This window comes from Trichosurus vulpecula, chromosome 1 (genome assembly GCF_011100635.1).
Source record: "Trichosurus vulpecula isolate mTriVul1 chromosome 1, mTriVul1.pri, whole genome shotgun sequence".
NCBI classification, from domain to species: Eukaryota; Metazoa; Chordata; class Mammalia; order Diprotodontia; family Phalangeridae; genus Trichosurus; species Trichosurus vulpecula.
This window is the reverse complement of record NC_050573.1, coordinates 565726175-565745741: the sequence shown is the minus strand read 5'-3', so window position 1 is coordinate 565745741 and position 19567 is coordinate 565726175. Positions and strand designations below refer to the sequence as shown.

Here is a 19567-nt window from a genome sequence, read left to right as displayed (position 1 = left end):
GTTTAAGAACTGGCTCTCTACAATGAAAAAGAAAACCCAACAACAATGTATGCACATTTTCCCACCACTTTCTCAAGCCTAGTAATCAACAAAACAATAAATCAAGCCCTAATTTGTAAAGCTTGCTGATTTCCTGAGACATAAATGCTTACACTGAGATTTTAGATCTTCCTCCAAGCAGCACCCCTATGTCTGCTTCTTACCTGCTGTGTGACCTTTGGTAAATCATCCAACTTCTCTGGGCCTCAGTTTTCCTTAGGTATAAAATGAGGAAGTGTAATAGTAATTAAGGTGGGACTTTTTTCTTTTTACTGTTTTCTCTTTTGGAGCACTGAAGTGATCAAGTGCCTTGGATGAGTGTGGCCTTTGTTTCTTTGATTAAATCCAGGACTCTTTGATGACCTGCTTATGAAAGAAGAAAGCCTAGTTCACATAGGTTTGAGTGGCAAGGTTGTGGCGCCCTTTGACTCTGAACAGGGTATATAAACTCAGAGGTTAGCATTTTGTTTGGGGCTCTCACTCACTGGAAGGGCATCGTGTGATTTGACCCGATGAGATGCTGGGTAGCCTCTGGAGCCCCTGGCTTTGAAAACCCCGCTGTTGGATCCTCTCTGGTAACTTCTGTGATTTGATCAAACAGATAAGAGGCCTGTCTGTTGATCTCTGCGTGTTATTTGCTCTGTTTATACAAAGTATACATGTAATTTCTGTTTGTATTTGCTCCTGAAATAAGTGAATGATACATGTATGTTTGATTAAAGTGGGATTGTAAAACCCTTAAAGTTTCTTTCCTTAGAAAATCAGATCAAATAACCTGTGCTGGCAGCTCTTCTATGTGCTGGTATTGTTGGTCTTTCACCTCCACAACAGCTGCCAGTAGCACTGTTGTTACAGGAAACTGGAAAGAATCGGGGGCTTCAATCTGTTTCAATATGAGGAGACCCTTTATTATTAAAAAAAAAAATGCACGTGCCCACGTATAATGTTATGTTATTAATATTGGCTGATTGAGAAAATACATGGCAAAGGGCTATGATATGAATTTAGTGATGCTTCTAAATGAATTTGTACTTTGTCACACCAAAAGCTACAGAATTTGGAAAAATAGTAATATATACAGGTATATATGTGCAAGACATATTCATTCAACCTCCAAAAAGGCATATTTGTATGCATCTCTATATTCACAGACCTCTAGTCACATGTCTCTATCTCTGACTCACTGGACTAGAAGGTGTCCCAAGTTCCTTTCAGCTCCGGATCCTATCATCTAAAGAGAAAAAGAAATATTCTCCTTGCATAATTCTTCCCCCTACTTCTTTTGCGGGGGGATAAAGGGAGACAACAGCTATGCAGCCAGCACAGACTTCCACACAGCACAGAAAAGGGTTGGTTCTTACTAGACTAGGAAAAGGGAAAACTTGAAACAATGGTAAGAACAAACAAGTTGGACTCAAGAAAGAAGAGCCTCCTAGCATTCCCTTACACACTGAATTACTACACTCTGTTTATCTTGACTTTCCTCCCATCTAGCCTGATTAGAATTCCTACCTCAATAGCTAGGTCCCTATCTTCAGTCAAAAAACCAAATTTCAAAAGAAAAACCTTCTAAATGGAAAACTACTTTTAGCACCATGTACAAAGCTGCCTTGCTTAAAGAAAAAGAGAATACAGTAGACCAATTTAAGATTTAGAGAAAAGCTGGTAAGCAGGTTAGTAAGATGGGAGCGAAATATTTAATATGATATCTAGAGATAATAAATGTTGGACTGTGATGAGGGTGGTGGTGGTACGAGTCAGCTGATTTCAGACACAAGAAAGTGAGATCCCTCAGAAATATGGGTGAGCTTAGAACAAGTCCTCTATAACCCTAGCTATAAAAAGGTATTTTTTCCAGAACTGAAAGCACAAAGATAGAGATTTGAAGTTCTACTTCACTGAAAGTACCAAAGGCAAGAAAAATGAAATTTTAACTGACTCATTTAAAGACAATTTCAAAATGTTAATTCCATATATGTATTTGAATTTTTTTGTTTTATAAACAGAAAGTTTTTATTCATAATGTTAATTGTTGATGCTTTTTGGTATTTTTCAAGAATGTTCTGATGATTTTTTTTTCAAAACCTATCACAGTTGCTTCTCTGATGCTTTTAAAAGCACTCATTGCCAAAGGATGAGAATGTTTATTAGTATTCATCAACAAGAAGTTATTTTTCTGTTTATAAAGACTTTTTGGAGAGATTCAAATTCTGACTTTGGTTAGAAAAGTCCATTTGCACAGAAGATAATTAAAAATTCCAAATTTATTAGTGGAGGAAAAAGAAAGAACTTATCAATGGACCTCCTAGTAGTAGGAGCTTTGAAAATGCCAAAATGCTTTGCAAAAGACATATCTAGACACTTGTCACTCAATATAACTAAATATTACCTTGATAAGATTGCCTTCGCATACCGGCCCTCCTTTCTTGAGATTCTAGCAGAGGTCATAAATAGCAAAGATCTCTACACAGTATTGTCCTACCAAACTGTCTATGAGCAATAGAAAAAAACTTCCAAAGATTCCTAAGGCATTAAGTATGTTTACCACATGAGTTCAATTTCTAATTCTGCGTGCCATCTTGAAACAAAAAACAATGGACAGAAGTTTCCAAATGTAATTTTAAAAAACATAAGTTTTGATGAAATTTGATAAAGAGACACACATATTTGATGGTAGTGAAAGGAGCCTATAATTCACAGAGTGGAATATCACCTGATTAGAAAGATACTAAATAGAATCCACGAGAGTGATTTGTTTTATTTTACGGAACACATGCTCACAGCTGGCCTAGGAAAATGGATGTTTAACTCAGAATCCTGTGATATAAGAACTCTTCTCAAAAAGTCAAACTTCAGATTTCCATAGGACAGTTCTTAGCAATTAGTTTCCCTGGTTATTAGCGACTGTACCAACCCAAGTTTTGATATACATCTTAATGTCCCAAGATACCTCAGTCTTTAGGAGTATGCCCCCACAATCCCATGATGCTAACAGTCACTGCTCCTGTTCGCTCCTCTAACCGAAATTATGTCAAGGAAGCCCCACAGGAAAAATAACCCAAGGGCTCAGCTGAGTGACTTTAAAAAATACATATTTTATATGATATGGCTTTCAAGATTTAAGATTTTAACAAAAAGAGAAAGAGGAAAGAAAAAGAAAAGAAAAAAAAGGAAAAGGAAGCAAACTGAAACCCACACCATATAAAGAAACACTTTACCTGAGCCTTTTTTGGGCTCACTTCACTTTACGGCAGGGCTTCCTTGTGGTAGCTGTGACATCATGGAAGAAAACATCCAGGGGCACAACAAAGGGAGCTGGAGCCAGCAGAACTTTGGGGAAACCTAAGAAAGAAAGAAAGTGGGATATTTGCTGAACACCCTTTAGTAACCTAGTTAAATGGGGTTATTCAGCAAATGGAGCATACTGATTTTATTTACAGGTCACCGTTATCAGAAGGGATTCTCAGATCTGGGCCGTTTAGCTCACTGTGGGAGCTGAAGTACATGGTGCCAACCTATCAATAATCTTGCATGAAACATTCAGTACTAATGATTAAAACAGGTTTTCTCTTTCTCCAAAGGAAGAACCCTTATTTTTTTTTTAAGTTACTGATTTTCATCCAAACCATGTTAAGAACTGGGAAGATGGGGGAGCTCTTATGTTTATAATCCTTAAAGAGCTGAACATAGAATCTCTACTACATGTCTGTGACAGCTTTATAAGAATTCATCACATAGAATATTTTTTTATTTATAATACTGACCTTTTCCTACGTAAATATTGGTTTGACAAATAGAATTCCTACTCATTTATATTTCAGGCCACTTTTTACGGCAATCAAAGGAATATTTCAGACTTTTATTATAGGGTGAGGGCACATATTACCTTATGCTACAAGAATATTTCCTCGAACCTAAAAAAGGAAGGGTTTCTTTAAATTTTGAAATATAAAATGTTCTTACATACTAATAAGCATGTTTTATTATGTTGAAGCCCAATTTAAATTCAACTAATAATTTACCTAGAATTATTAAGATGACCCATGTTAGAAATTTTGGTCTTGGCCCAGACCTGTGATTTCATCAGTGTAAAGAGCTTGCCCTGAGAAAACTTCTCATACAAATGCAGACTGCTAACCATCCAGCAACTCAGAATCTTAGAAAGCTGCTTAGCATACAGAAAGGTTAAGAGACTTTCCCAGAGTCACACAGCCAAGTGTATAAGTGTCACCAGTGGGACTGGAATGCAAGTCACCTGACTGCTAGGATTGCTAGCTGTCAACTATGCTATACGTAAAAAAAAAAAAAAATTACATATACATATATACACATATTTGTATCTTCTGTATGTGTATATATAAACATATATATGTATACATATACATATATGTAAACTATCTCATTATTTTGCTCCTTAAAAAAATTCTGATTCACTTCACCTGCAACCTTAACATACATTAAAATCTGGCCATCATTAGATGTACTAAATAATTATACTATATAGCATTTAAAGGGATACTTTAGTTTAAACAGATGTCAAAATTAAGTAGATATTAATAACAGACAAACTGGGTTAGTGAATATGACAAGGCCGAGACTATCCTTCTTTTTGCTCAAGTTTGTATTCATAACACTCAGCACAGTGCCTGGAACATAGCAGGCATTTAATAAATTTTCTCTCTGTCTGTCTTCTAGCTAACATCTGATCAACATTCAATTAAGCCCTACTAGCACCAGACAGGGATCTCCTGAATCTACCGAAAATATTTCTAACTCCTTTTAAATCAAAATTTTTATTGCAGAATTTCTATAAGAATACAAGAAAAAAAACAACAAGCTTTAAGTTTTCTTGTTCACATGTGAAACCTTAGGGAAAATTGAATTAGACCTATTAAGAGCAAGTCTGATATAGTAGAAAGAAGGCTGGCCTTGAGTCAGGAAGTCACTGGGTTCAAATCCCACCTCAGGCACGTATTATCTGCATGACCACGGACAATTCTACCTGTCTGAGCCTTAGTCTTCTCAACGGTAAAGTCTCAGTAACACCTGTAGTACTTACCTCAAAGGATAATACAAACATATGAGCTATTTCTACCTCTCACAAAATTCTCAAGGGTTTTAACTCATTTTTTACTTCTTTCCTCCAGTGAAAACGAAGGAAAGTGATTAATCAATAAGCACTTACTCTGTGTGTGCCAGACACTGTGCGAAGCACTAGGGATACAAATAAAAAGCAAAAACACCTCTGCCGTCATGGAGCTTCTATTCTAATGGGGGCCGGATGACTAGGAACATCCACGAGGACAGAGAAACAGAGACAGAAGACGGAAGACACTCTTAGAGGGGAAGGCACGAGGAGCTGAAGGACCCGGGAAAGTAAAAACACTGGACCACTGTATTTTTGTGCCCGGAACAAGACACAGGGAGATGTGGGGCAGAAATTAAAAAGCATTATGTAGTGATAACCGGAAATGAACACGAGCAGCCAAACAGGCATTTACAGAAAAGCACACTGGAGTTTTTGGATGTAGCCTCACATCTGTAGCTACCCTCTGTCTTTCCTCTATCGCATACATTTGCCATGAGTGGTGCAAACAGTTACCGCATACTGCTTGGGAGCCGCTGATTTTATATGCATGTGTGTACGGGAATATGCACATGTAGGTGTACACACACACACACACACACACACATTTATTTATATACACCCACTCATATATATATATATTTACGTGTGTATACATATATGCATGTGTACATGGTTATTTACAGGTGCATATTTATATATACATAGATTATATATGAAAGTTTACAAACTCCTTGAGGCCAGGAATACATCTTTGCATCCCCCACCACAAGGCGCCTAGCAAATTAACACAGCTCTTACAATTATGTAACACAGCTGTTACATAACACAGAGGAAGCTGACTGCTTCAGCATTGTAGTCATTAAATAAAATATTTATTAAATTCATCAGATTTTCTTGTTTAAAAACCTAAGGTTTGATATATCCATTTTAGTGCTACTCCTGTCAAGACCCAAGCTACTGTATTAGAAGCCCCTGAATGGCACTTATTTACTGGCATGGTGTCACTTGGGTAAAAGCCAGTAACTTCTCCCAAGCTTCCTGACTAGGTTGTCTGGATCATGAGACAGAGGAAAGAACATCGGCCTAGGATTCGGGAGACCTTGGTTCAAGTCCCATCTCTGTTGCTATTTGGTTGAACCTGGACAAGTTATTAACTTTCTGAGTCTTGTTTTCTCCATCGGTCCATGAGAGGACTGAGGTTATCTGTTGTAGTCTCTTCTAAAATGCTATGATTCTATTTTGTGGAAATCCAAATTTGAAAACACACACACACACACACACACACACACACACACCCCAAAAAAGCTAAAAATCCACAATACTGTGGGCTTTGGTTTTTTGTTTTTGTTTTTTTTTTTTTTGGCTTTAGCAAGGCAGAGGTCTTTAGAGTATTGTCTCAAAATCTTAACATCTCCTATTTCAAAAATAAAACCCCAACAACAGCCTAAAAACAAAATGAGCTGGTATAGTAATGCTTTGAAGCATCTCTCTTCTTTAATATTACTAGTCACATATTCAGTTGGGAGGAAAAAAACTATTTGGAATAAAATGTACATATACGCTAGATTTGCCCACTGAAGCCCTCTGCCTCTGCCTTATCATGGGGTGCAGGGACTGTAGATTTTCAAAGCTGAGGCCAGTAATACACGAGCTCTGGCAGGCTCTACACAAAGCTGGAAAGGTTTGAGGTATGGGTCTGGCAATAGACTACCACTCAAGCACTAGCCTCGCCAAGTTTGGAGAGGCTCATCACCAGAAATGTTGGCCAGCAGAGTTTTTGGGTTATTTTCCATTTGCCTGTGGAGTCCCTTGAAGATATCAATTAAGTCATGGGGGGGCCGCAGCGCGCACACACGCGCGCGCACACACACACACACACACACACAACACACACACACAACCACATCAAATGTCACCTAAGCATTCTTACTATTGCTATGGTTCCATAAGTCTGATAAGATTAAAATTGGAGAGAGCACCAATCAAGTCTTAAGGTCCATAATTTTTATCATTCCAGGTGTGACTTTGGCTCAGGAAGCTTTCCTAAGTCGCGTATTCCTTTTTTTCTGAACTCCTCCGTAACGCTTATAAGATATTCTACATGATTTTAGTGTTTAATTACATAGTCCTCTATTTCCTAATTGTTTCACGTGTCAGGCTCTGCCCCACCCCCCCACTAGAATATAAATTCTTTGAGATCAAGTGCCCATTTCTCCAATATCTTCTGATATCTTCTAAGAAGGCACGCACAGTAAGTAGCAATGAGCTGCGCTCATAGCCCTGAATAATGATTAACTGATTTTATGCTTTATTAAGAGTTTTCACACATATGGTTTAAAATAAAATAATAATACCTTAGTAAGAGTAAAAATCTGATTAAATTGTGTTTACTAAGAAATATTAAAGTGTGATTCTAACATCATGATAGGAGCTAATGTTGACATAACACTTTAAGGTTTGCAAAGCTCTTTTCATGTATTATCTCATTTGATCCTTACCCTGTAGGTGCTACCATGACATCCATTTTATAGATGAAGAAACAAGAGACTGAGAAGAGTTAAATAATTTGCCTAGCATCACCCAGCTAGTAAATATCTGAAGCATGATTAGAATTTAGGTCCTCCTTACTCCAACTCCATCACTGTACCCACTGCGCCTTCTATGTATTAGCGTGGGCCATTCCCTGTTACTTTCGTCATCACTGGAGTTGTCATGATGGCAAAAGGCTCTTCCTTTTAAAAGAAATAATTATCCTTTCGAGTTTTTGTTGTCCTTTTTCAATCACGCCCAACTTTTCATGACTCCACGTGGGGTTTTCTTGGCAAACATACAAGAATGGTTTGCCATTTCCTCCTCCAGCTCATTTTACAGATGAGGAAACTGAGGCAAACTGGGTTAAGTGACTTGCCCAGAGTCTAGTAGAGTGCCTGAGACTACATTTTAACTTGGGAAGATGAGTCTTCCTGACTCTAAGCCCAGCACTCTTATCTACTGCAACACCTAGCTGCCTAATCCTTTATAAAAGAAGTACAAATAAAGCCTTGGTTAATAAATTTGTTATTCCTGCAGTCACTCCCCAGTGACGACCACACCTAGCCACGAACATTTGTATTTACTACTAATAATTTATATTTTTATAGAAACCACGTGTTAGATACCATATTACAAATGAGAAAAGTGAGGTTTAGAGAGACTGTTCATGGTCATAAAGGCAGTGTCTGAGCCAGAACTCAGAATCACAGAATGAATTGGAAAGCATTTTTAGAGCTCCTCCAGTTCAACCCCTTCATTTTACAGAAGAAGGTAAGTTCCTTGAGGGCAGGAAATCTATATTACTTTTGTCTCAGCATGCTGGTAACTAGCACAGTGACTGCCCCATAATGAGAGGTTAATAAATGCCTTTCTGAATTGAAGTGACAATTTATTTTATTTTCAAAGAGAGAGGAATGAAGTCTTAAATCTGCAGCTTCATCACTTAGTTTCAAAGAAGCAATCTAATAACAGCATTATAGTAACATTTTTTAACATAAGCTGAGAAATGAACAGAAATTAAAAACCACAAACTGAATTTCATTCTACATTATGTCAAAGCTGTCTCCCAGTGACATTTGTGAAAATATATGTAAAAATCAGGGTGCATTTTCAGCTTGATTCAGAGGAAATTTAGACTCCAAAATAGAAAATTTCAATGTTCTCCAGTACTTTCTGTTCATAGACTTTAATGCGCTCAATAATTACTTTAACAAAAATGAATAAGGTCCCTTATTTTAACATTTTGCCTCCTGGGATACTTTGCGAGTCAGACTGAGATGTGTAATTAACTGAACTATAGACCCAATCTCCTTTGTTAACAGCTTTCATTATATTTTCTGCTATAGAACTATTTATACACTCCTATGAAATGTTCCTTTCAGGCCTTTTATTTTAAGGTAGAAAAATGCTCTGTGTAAAGATGAGGCAGCATCTAAGCACGCATAGAACAGGTGCCGTAGGGCTTTGGAAACTTTCAGTCACTCATTATTTGCATTAGGAATACAGCGTTTCATCACAAAATTCTCCCTAATTTACATTGCTGAAATGTTTTTAAAAGAGGGCACACATCAGAGAGGCAGAATGATATAATGGAAATGTATATGGAATATAATGGAAAAAGCAGTGCACTCAGAGCTTCAATTCCCACTTTGATAACTGGGCAGCTGTGTGGCTGGACAGCAAGGTGAGACAGTGGAGACGGTGCTGGGCCTCAAGTAAGGAAGACATCTTCCTGAGTGCAAAGCTGGCCTCTGTACTTACTGGCCGTATGACCCTGAGCCAGTCCCTTAGCTCAGTTTGCCTCAGTTCCTCATCTGGAAAATGAGCTGGACAAGGAAATCACAAACCACTTCAGTATCCTTGCCAAGAAAACCCCAGATGGGCTCAGGAAGAGCTGGACATGACCGAAGGGAGGCAAGTCCTTTAACTGTCCTGGGCCTCGGTTTCCTATTTTGAAAACTGGGGATGGTAAAACTTGCCTACTTTATAGGGTTGTTGTGAGTAAAGTATTCTGCACACCTTAAAGTAATATATAAATGTAACTATGAGCATGGGTAATATTGTCCAGCTTAATAGATAAGTAGAAGAGCTGACTGCATGATACAAGCTGGGAGAGAGAAGGAAAAGGTTGAGCTGGTCCTTTGCGTCCTCTATATCCCCATTCTGCAGGTCTTAAAACATCTTTGTATCCCACCATATGTACTGGGTGAATATCTGGTCTACTGAACACGAACCCTTCAAAGTTTTCATAAATTCAAATTAATATAATAAACTAGAGTTGCAAGTCACTGACAAATTCCTGGAAGCTGGGGCTTTAGAGAGCTCAAAATCCCCATTCTCAAATTTGAATTGGTAAGAATGTTATAATATCCTGCAAACCCCTAAGATAATTCCAAATAGCTGGAATGAGCTGTTCTTTATGTAGTGAGATGGTGGAAGGGATAGATCTCCGGGACTGCAATCAGAAAGACTTTAGTGCAAATATGGCCTCAGACCCTACTTGTAGCTCTGTGACCTTGGGCAAGTCACTTAACCTCTGTTTGCTTCAATTCTTCATCTGTGAGGATCATAACTGCAAAGCACTTAGCACAGTGCTGGGCACAGAGTAAGTATTACATAAATGTTAGCTATTGCTATTATTATTATGCGAGAGGTAGAATGCTAGAGACCAGGGTTTTAGTGACATAAAACAGATTCATTAAATACAAAGTTGTGAGATACTAAATGGTCAAAATTAATTTACACAATCTAGCTTTTCTTAACCCCACACATGTGAAAAAGATAGGGATGCCACAGTCTTGAGGTGGACATGGAACAAAACATGTTGAAAAGTCACTGAAAATTGGTCCTAAAAGACACACGTGATCCAAAGAATTTAAAGCATCACAGAAAAAATTAAAGAAATAAAATGATAAAGAAATATCAAAATATAAAGCATCCTTTAGGGTAACATACACTGACATTTCAGACCTGTTCTTTTGGTATTTGTCCTTAAATAAAATGCAACAAATATTAAAGGAAATCAAAATAATTAGATGTGGGTATGTATACAGACACACTCACATACCACACACACACATGCACATACAGACATAGGTCTGGACTTGTGATTTCCTTGGTGTAGAGAATTCATGGTATTAAATTCCCTCCACTGATGCAGAACAACAACTCCCAATTTGTATTTTCATGAAGTTTTTTTTGGGTGTGCTGAGACCTTAAGTGCCTCACCTATGGTCACCTAGCTAGTATGTGTTAGAGTTAGGATTTGAACTCAGGTCTTCCAGACTTCTATCTATACACCATACTACCTCTCATGTAAAGACACATCTATTCTATAACTCTTGCGCAAATATGTAGATGTGTAATAAATGTTTATGTAAATACATGTATATGTATGTGTGTGTGCATGTATGTATGTATATGTTGCTGAAGCAGAGAGAGAGAGCTGATCTGAGTCAGAATGACCTGGGTTCAAGTCTAGCTTCTAACACATATGGGTTTTGTGAGATCATGGGCAAGTCCCTTAAGTTCCCTAGGCAACTCTCTTAAGAAAAAAAGTTGCAGAGAACTACTGGTCTAGAAGAGGTTTGTACAGCAGAAGTTCCCAACACAGAAAATCACAGGATCAGACCATGATATAGATAAACCTATAGCTATATATAAGGTACCTATCGATAAACTATTACTCTTAATTTGAGACTTGCACTGTTACATTTCATAGATTTTCCTACTTGGTAATACACAGTAAACTAAAAAGTAAACCTAGTCATTAAACCAAGAACTACTTTCGAAATTAAGACACCTAAAAAAGTCCAGCTACTGTAACTAGATACTAAGATATATGTAGGAATTCTCTACAAGCTTATTTTCAGCAAGACCTTTCAAAGGTGAATTTCAAATAAAAAAAAATCCAACAATTTAACATTACAGAATATGCCTTGCCCTAATTTTGGCTTCCAGAATTACTTCAATAAGTTTAAACTGTAGCACCCATCCTCACCAGTATCCATGCACTTATGAGACCAAGATAAGTGTTCATATCAAAAGAAAAAATCAAGACTAAATCGTAAACATGAAGAGAATATGTTTCTATAAAACTGAATTAACTCAGACCGAGTTTAGACAAACAAACAGGAAAGGGGAGACCCATGAATCACAACTGACAGCATGAACTTAAATTCTACAGTTTATAATCATCAGAAAGAACTACAAGGACAGTCAATGTCTGAATACCTGGTTGGAGCAGTATCCATGAAAAGCTATAGAAAAAAAAGAGAGAAGAGGACTTCAGACATTCATATAGACTAGGGAATTTAGATGTGATGATGATGCCACATGGTCTTAAAATAGGCTGAAATTAAAAAGATGAAATCAAATGTTAAAAGATGCTTATAAATTTTAACTTGCAAGGTGAACAAATGGCAGTAAATAGAAACCCATGAATACTGGATGGGAACAGCGCTGCTAAAGGTAATTCAGAATAAAATTTGGTGATTCATACCAATCAACCTCACTTTGCTGATTCATCCATCTAGAAAGTGTCAGTATTAACTAGTGCCTCTACTTACCCCATAAAGACTTAATAAAGACACAGAAATGGCAACCTTTAAGATGGTAAGACGAAATACATATTTTTCAGTGCTAGTTACAAGCATAATTGTTTCCTTCTGGCCTGACGCCAATCCCCGACAAGTAACCGCGTACCTCTCTGTGTAATACACAAGTTGTTGATGTAGATTACTGGTATCAATTTTGCTGGCTAAAAATAACAGAGGCATCATGGTGTGGTGGATGGAGAACTAGCCTTGAAACCAGCAAGACTTGGGTTTAAGTCCAGCTTTTGACATATGTTGCCTATGTGGCCCTAGGTAAATCACTCAACCTCTCAGTGCTCTAAGCAAGTATCTAAGACTGTAAGTTGAAGAGGAGCTGATTTTCATTTGTAGTAAGTTTCTTCATTTGGGAGTCCCCTATGCCAATGAAATTATAGGGCCATTCTCTATTCCTAAACCACAACTTATTAAAATTCAGGATATTTTAAGCGCATAGCATAAGCCCTAATTTTAAACCAATATTTAAAAGCTATATCATATGAGGAAAATAATTGAATATATGTGTTATTTTAAGGACTTGCTCCCTAAGGCACTCTATTTTATTTAACAAAGACCCATAAGCTTATTAGCAATTTGATGTTAACCAAAACATAAATCTTCAGCATTATGCAAACACAGCATACGGATATCAGAAATGAAATAGCTTTTCAATCATCAAAAGCTTCTATTTTTCTTTTACAAGATAACTTTAGAGAAAAGCGTATTATATTTTTAAAGGCCATAAAGTTTTATCACTAGATTGTCAAACCGACCTCAAGCACAAGATGGAAGAGAAGATACATCTGTCTCAGAGGCAGGGAGAGTAAGGATGGGATCTTCAGCTATCCAGACAGATGCTGCCATGCTTTCTTCCAAAAGCAGGGCAGCGGAGGAATTCTTGACTTTACTGTTTATTTCATTCTTCAAAAGGCGGAGGAAGCATGTGGGAAAAGTGCTAGTGAAGACTTATTAAAACACTAAGGAAAAACTGCTTGCTGAAGTAGAAATGATGAGAATCCCAGGAGAAAGTGGCAAGTCCATGATAAAGAAGAAAAGCAAAGCCCAGCAAACGGTATGCCCCCTGGATTTTGGGAGAGCAGATTTCAAGAAGTTCACCAAAATGACAGCTAGGACCTCTTGGTCTAAAATTCTTCAGAGGAAGTCCACCCAAGCAGATAGTACAAACAGAAACAATTCTGATAAAGAAGGGAGATATCTGAAGAGAATAGTGTGGATGGATGTACAAAGAACTGTGTACTAGTCAACTAGAGGACCAAAAAAACCAAATGTAAAGAAGGGAACAAAAGCGAGTAGCTGAAGATCAACAAAATTTTCAAGAAAAATGTCAGTAACACTCACTCAGAATGAGTGGAGACTGGTGACCCGGCAACTCAGGCCACTATCTAAGATGATACGTTATTGCAAGACGGCTACAGATTCGCAAAAGGATGTTTTCTGCTCCTAGCAGAATCTAAATCTGAAATCTCTGCTTTTAGAGCGGCGATTATTAAGACAGTTGAGTTTCATCACGAAGAATTTGTGAAGATTCATCTCAATTTTTTTTGCCAGGAAAGGTGACTGATGAATCAGAGACATGTTGGAAACCTAGCATAACTGGATTTTGGCAAAGCATTTAACCAAGTCTCTCATTCAGTTCTTGTGGATAGACAAGATGGAAGGATGGGGGCCAGATGATCAACAGAATAGCTGGGTAATAAATCAGCAAATATTCATTAAGTTCTAATTATGTGCTGGGCACTGTGTTAGCTACTGAGGATACACGTGCAAACAACGAAACAATCCCTACAAGAAGTACATACAAACCACACGTAGCAGAAATAGAAAATTAATAAAAACAAAATAGGTAAACAGAAGTTGGCTGGGAAGAAAGGTACACTAGCAGATTTTTAAAGGAAAGGCTTCTTTAAGTAGAAAATGATGCTTGAACTGTGTCTTCAAGAAGAGATGGATTCCATGAGGCAGAAGAGAGGAGGTATCCATTGCAAGTATGTGGGATGGCCAGGACAGGGGTACAGAGGTATGATGTGAAGTGTCACATGTGAACGGAGAGAAGGCGGGTTTACCAAGATTAGAGTACAGGATGTAGAATAGTGTCCAATGAGGCTAAAAATGGGTTGGTGCCAAGTTGTGAAGGGCTTTACCAGCCAAAAAGAGGAGCTTTTATATTTGATTCCAGAGGCAACAGGAAACCACTGGAGATTACTGAGCATAGAAGAGTCACATTCAGGGGCAGCTAGCTGGTGCGGTGAGTAGGGCACCAGCCCTGGAGTCACGAGGACCTGAGTTTAAATCAGGCCTCAGGACATATGACACGCTTACTAGCTGTGTGACCTTGGGCAAGTCACTTAACTCCAATTGCCCTGCCTTCCCCCCTCAAAAAAAAAAGTCACATTCTCACATCTATGTTTCAAGAAAATTACTTTTGGAGCACTGCGCAGGATGCACTTGAGTGGCGACAGACTTGGGACACGGAGACCAAATGGGAGATTACTTCAAGAGGTGACTGGGGCCTGAACTAAGGTGGTAGCCACGTGGATGAAGAAGGGGTTAATGTGAGAGATGTTGTGACAGTAGAAAGGGCAAGATTTGGCAACTAACTGGATATATGGAGTGGATGATAGCAAGGACTCCAGGATAAAGCGGAGGTCAGGGATCTGGGAGACTGAGGATGGCAGGTAACTTTCGCAGAAATAAGAAAGTTTAGAAGAAATCAGAGTTGTTATTTTTTTTAGAGGGAAAAAAGCCAATGAATTCAGTAACGGACATACTCAGTTTAAAATGTGTAAATAAAATGAAGATGGATGGAATGACCGGAGCCAAAAAGAGTTGTGCTTTAAAAAAAAATTGTCAGGAAAGAATTTTATAAAGGAATAGATGACATGTGCATCAGATTTGCACAATGCTGAGAGTAATACTGACATTTTACGTGAGAGTCGGAATTAAAAAACAAAAGCAAAAATGTATTGCCAGGCTAGCACAATGGACTAAATCTCATAAGATAAAATTTAAGAGAGATAAATGTAAAGTCTTGGGATTGTAGGATGAAGAGCTGGAAAGGACCTGAAAAACTACAACCTCCTTAAATTCTACCCTTGGTTTCCAAAAAAAAATCGACTGTATAAGCGGAAAAGGCATGGCTAAATGATAATTCACGTGAAAAAGATGTTCAGGTTGAAGTGGAGGGAAAGCACAAAATGAGTCAGTGGGAGATAGTAGAAAAGAGGCTAATGCCATCAAGCTTCCACAAAGAGGATGACGTCCAGGCCTAGTGGAGGAAGGTTCACCTACACACTGGTATGGTGTGTCCATGTTTTTGGGGGCACCTCCATCAGCTGGCATGGATGTAGAGAAAGATGACCGGGATGATGAAGGGACCATTATTAGAATCAGTTGTGGAATTAGGGGTATTTTACCTGGGAAAAAAGTATATTTAGGGACTAAATGATCCTTGCCTTCAAGAGCTATCCTGTATAGACTTGGATTAGTGTTAGGCTGGCTCTGCTCAGCCCCAGGAAGAGTCAGGGAGACTAACCAGGCATGACAGAAGACTCAAAGAGGAAAAGTTACAATTGATGTAAGGCAAACTTCCTTGCAAAAACTTCCTATCAAAAATCGGTATGGAATGATCTAAGACAATTTCAAAAGACTCATGATGGAAAATGCTATCCACATCCTGAGAAAGAACTATGGAGTCTGAATGCAGATGCAAGCACAGGATTTTCTCTTTTGTTGTTGTTTTTTCTGTCTGATGGTGTTTCCCTTTTGTTCTGATTCCTCTTTCACAACGTGACTAATGTGGAAATATGTTTAACGTGATCATACCTGTACAGCTTATATCAGACTGCATGCCATCTTGGGCAGGGGGGAATGGAGGGAGGAAGGGAAAAATTCAGAACTAAACATCTTATAAAAGTGTATGTTGAAAACTAAAAATTAATTAAATTCTTTTAAAAAAAGAAAAAAATTGGCACAGGCTGCCTCAGGACATAGTGTCAGTCGTATTATAAGAGATTATTGTTGTATATTGGACTTGTTCAAGATTGGACTAGATCATTTCTGAGGTTTCTTGCAACGCTGAGATTCTGTTCAATCTCCTTCATGAAACCTGTGAAGACTAATGGAGAACTGAATACTTGCCCCTGGATTCTACTTTATTTAAAAATGCAATCCCATCATACTCCATTCTACATCACAAAAAAAGGCTTGCACCACTGCATACATACACATTAATGTCTATTCAATGGTCTGAGTACATATAACCTTTTATACATTTGTTCCTATCAGTGTCATGTGTTGTAGACTCTAAATTCCTTAACTTCTTGGGATTTATCAATTACATTTTTTCTTCTAGCATATCCAGCATAACATCATGCATATGGAATAAGTCATGTAATGAGGGCTTTTAAAAGAATTACAGTCTTGGCAGAGACTCTATCAACTCCTGATAAAGTGTGTGTTAAGAGAATATGAACATGTCAAAAGATGTAAAATTAGATGGGCTATATGGAGAACACTCCCCAAGCAGGGCATATAATTTTTTAAAAAAAATACAATATCTTAAATCTTTCCTTAATCTGCATATATATTGACATTTTCTTTAGTAACTGCAGTACGAAATACAAAAATTGAGTCTCCGAATGGTTTCGGTGTATTACAAAAATGCAAGTTATTTTCCTAGTCATTAAAAAAAAAAAGATTTCCTGGTGGCATTAAAAAGAGAAAGGGGAGGAAGCTGGGTCAGACTGTCATTGCTCAATACTGTGCTTTCACACATGTCCAGACCATAACAAAACAAAACAATTTTCCCCAACACAGCCTCTTCTCCACTTCAATTTACCTTATTTTCAACATATTGCTTGTTTCCTCTCTACTTGAAATGGCTTCTTTCCTTCAGTGAAAGAATGACAGCATTTTATAGTTAGAAGGGGCCTTACAGACCCAGATCAAAACTCACTTCCTTGAGAAAAACAAAAAACCCTCCCTTGATTAATACACCACCTCACTCTGCCTAGTCACATAATCCAGGTCTACTCCCTATGCACAAATACAGTCAATACTAGGTTACACTGCATGGTTTTAAGTGCTGCAATTTAGTTATTCCCTAACTGCTTCATACAAATACACTTTTGTCTCCTCAAATAGAAGGTCCTCCGGGTGATTCTAGTCTTTTATACCCTTCTCCCTTTTGAATGCCATGCCAAATATCAAAAGTGTTGGTTGCATATGCCATAGTAATTTTAAAAATGGTTTGACAAAGAATTTGTTTTTATTGTTGTCTCTCCTCTTTATATGATACGAAGGATAAAGTCCTTGCTAAAGGGACAGAGCCTTTTCCTTACTATCTATGGTAGTCTTCTGCTTCTATCCTGCTTTTCAACCCTGGGAAAAATCAGTAAGGACAGTATCTCTGGAGTGCTGAATTGGAACAGTTATATATATAGCAGCAGAAATTCCTGAATATACCACAAAGTATATTGTGAAAAGAAGGTAAGATATGTGCCTGTTTAGAGGGCACACTATATTAATTGATACTGTAAATTTATAGATGAGTGGGGATTATTTTTTAAAATAATGAGATTTAGTTTTTAAATATTTAAGGGAAGACTGCAGGCAGAGTTCATATAAATATTGAACACCGTACCAAAAAAACCTCATTTCCCCTCAATTTCTCAAAATATTTTCAGTTGTAACCAAATTTTAGTGCCAACAAGCCTCAGGTGTGTTGAGTAACTTAACAATAAAAATTTTTCTTGACCTATTCCTCTAAAGGTTGGAATAGTAGAATAGGCTTCTTAGAAGTTTCAAAAAATTTGTAGAAAGCATGAAGGTCAGTCAATTCAGGCCATTTCAAAGTAAAACCTGTACCTGGAGTTTGAGTCTTCATTAAGTTGGTCTTGTTAATTGAAGGTAATTTAAAACTTGCAAACAAATTACTTTGAAATTTTTATTTTTAATTATGTTAAAACAGAATGACTATACAATACCAAATCTCTTCCCTTCCAATATAGAGCAGAGGGAAAATTTAAGAAATCTGATGATTTTCTACCAGAGAAGCCTTCCCTAAAGAGTCAACTCTACTCAGACTAGTTTCATCTCTCCCCATCTCATCTTGCCAGGTTTTTTAAATCTGAAAAACTGCATTTGGATTTCAAATGACACAACAGACCTTCTCCTTCAATATTTGATCAAGCAACCAGAAAGGAAAATATTTCCTGGCTATCTTTCTTTCTAAAGGCTTTCCATACTTGCCACATCCTCAACAAATCCCCCAATGTGATACAGCAATATCCCAGTGACATAGGTTGGGGTCAGAAATTTCACTTCTAGAGGTTGAAAAAACCAGAGATGGAGGCAGGATAGGATTGCTTTTCAGTTTTAAGGATTCACTGGGAACTGGGAACAGTTTTGTGTAGGAACTCCTTCCTAGAAAAGGTTTTTCCCTCTCTAGCCCTAATAGGGGAGGGGTTAAGGAAGAAAAGGGGAGTGGTCCAGTCTCTCAGTATAGTTTCTCCCAGTCTGTGACCTCAGTAGTACTTACCCCACAAATGAGTGGGGTTCAAAGCCCTGAATGTAGCCATGCCTACAAGAGGCCTCAGTTTGAGAAACCTCACTGCTTCTTCCTCTTAGCCACTTTGGCCACATAACCCTCTGTGTCCAGCAAGAGCCTGTAACTTTCTCCATCTCACCATCTACCCAGAGGGCTGTTAAAAGCATAATTGTTTGCAGGGAATTTAATTGAGACATAGTGTATCATTACTTTCCTGCTAAGTCCATTTTTTTTAAATCTTTCATTTCTATACTAATATTAGGAAAAGCTGTTATATGCCTGGCTTTTCTGAGGTTAAGGCGATCCATGATGCAAAAAAAAAAGGAGTTAGAAACAAAGTAGATGTGATATACAGGCTGTACAAAATGCATTTAACCTTTTCTGTTGGTCTGGGAAATTTGACCTCTATTTTCTACCCTGGCTTTATTAAACTGTTCAGTAATGGGTACAGATATCAAGGACTGCTTTTTTAGAACTGACAAACTGGTGACAGCAACCTGACTAGTCCAAATGCCATCAAAACAACAGATTTCCTTTTCAAGCACTTGGGCCCTGCCGTGGCTTTGTTTGTTTGTTTTTTTTGGGGGGGAAGCAAGAAAGGGAGGGGACAGAGGCACCAAAACTGCCAAAGAAAATGGGTGTTTGGGCCTTAGTGCTATGACTCAGGAAATGCTGTACTACCGGTGAGTGCACAACCTCCTCCAACTGATTTCCTACTAAAAAACTGGATAGCCCAGCAAAAAGCAC

The 19567-nt window shown here is 37.9% G+C and overlaps 1 protein-coding gene across 2 annotated transcripts in view; it reads right to left on the bottom strand.

Annotated features, from left to right (window-relative positions):
* CDC14B (cell division cycle 14B) overlaps positions 1-19567 on the bottom strand; it is a 142020-nt gene that overhangs the window by 82916 nt on the left and 39537 nt on the right. The window lies entirely within an intron of this gene.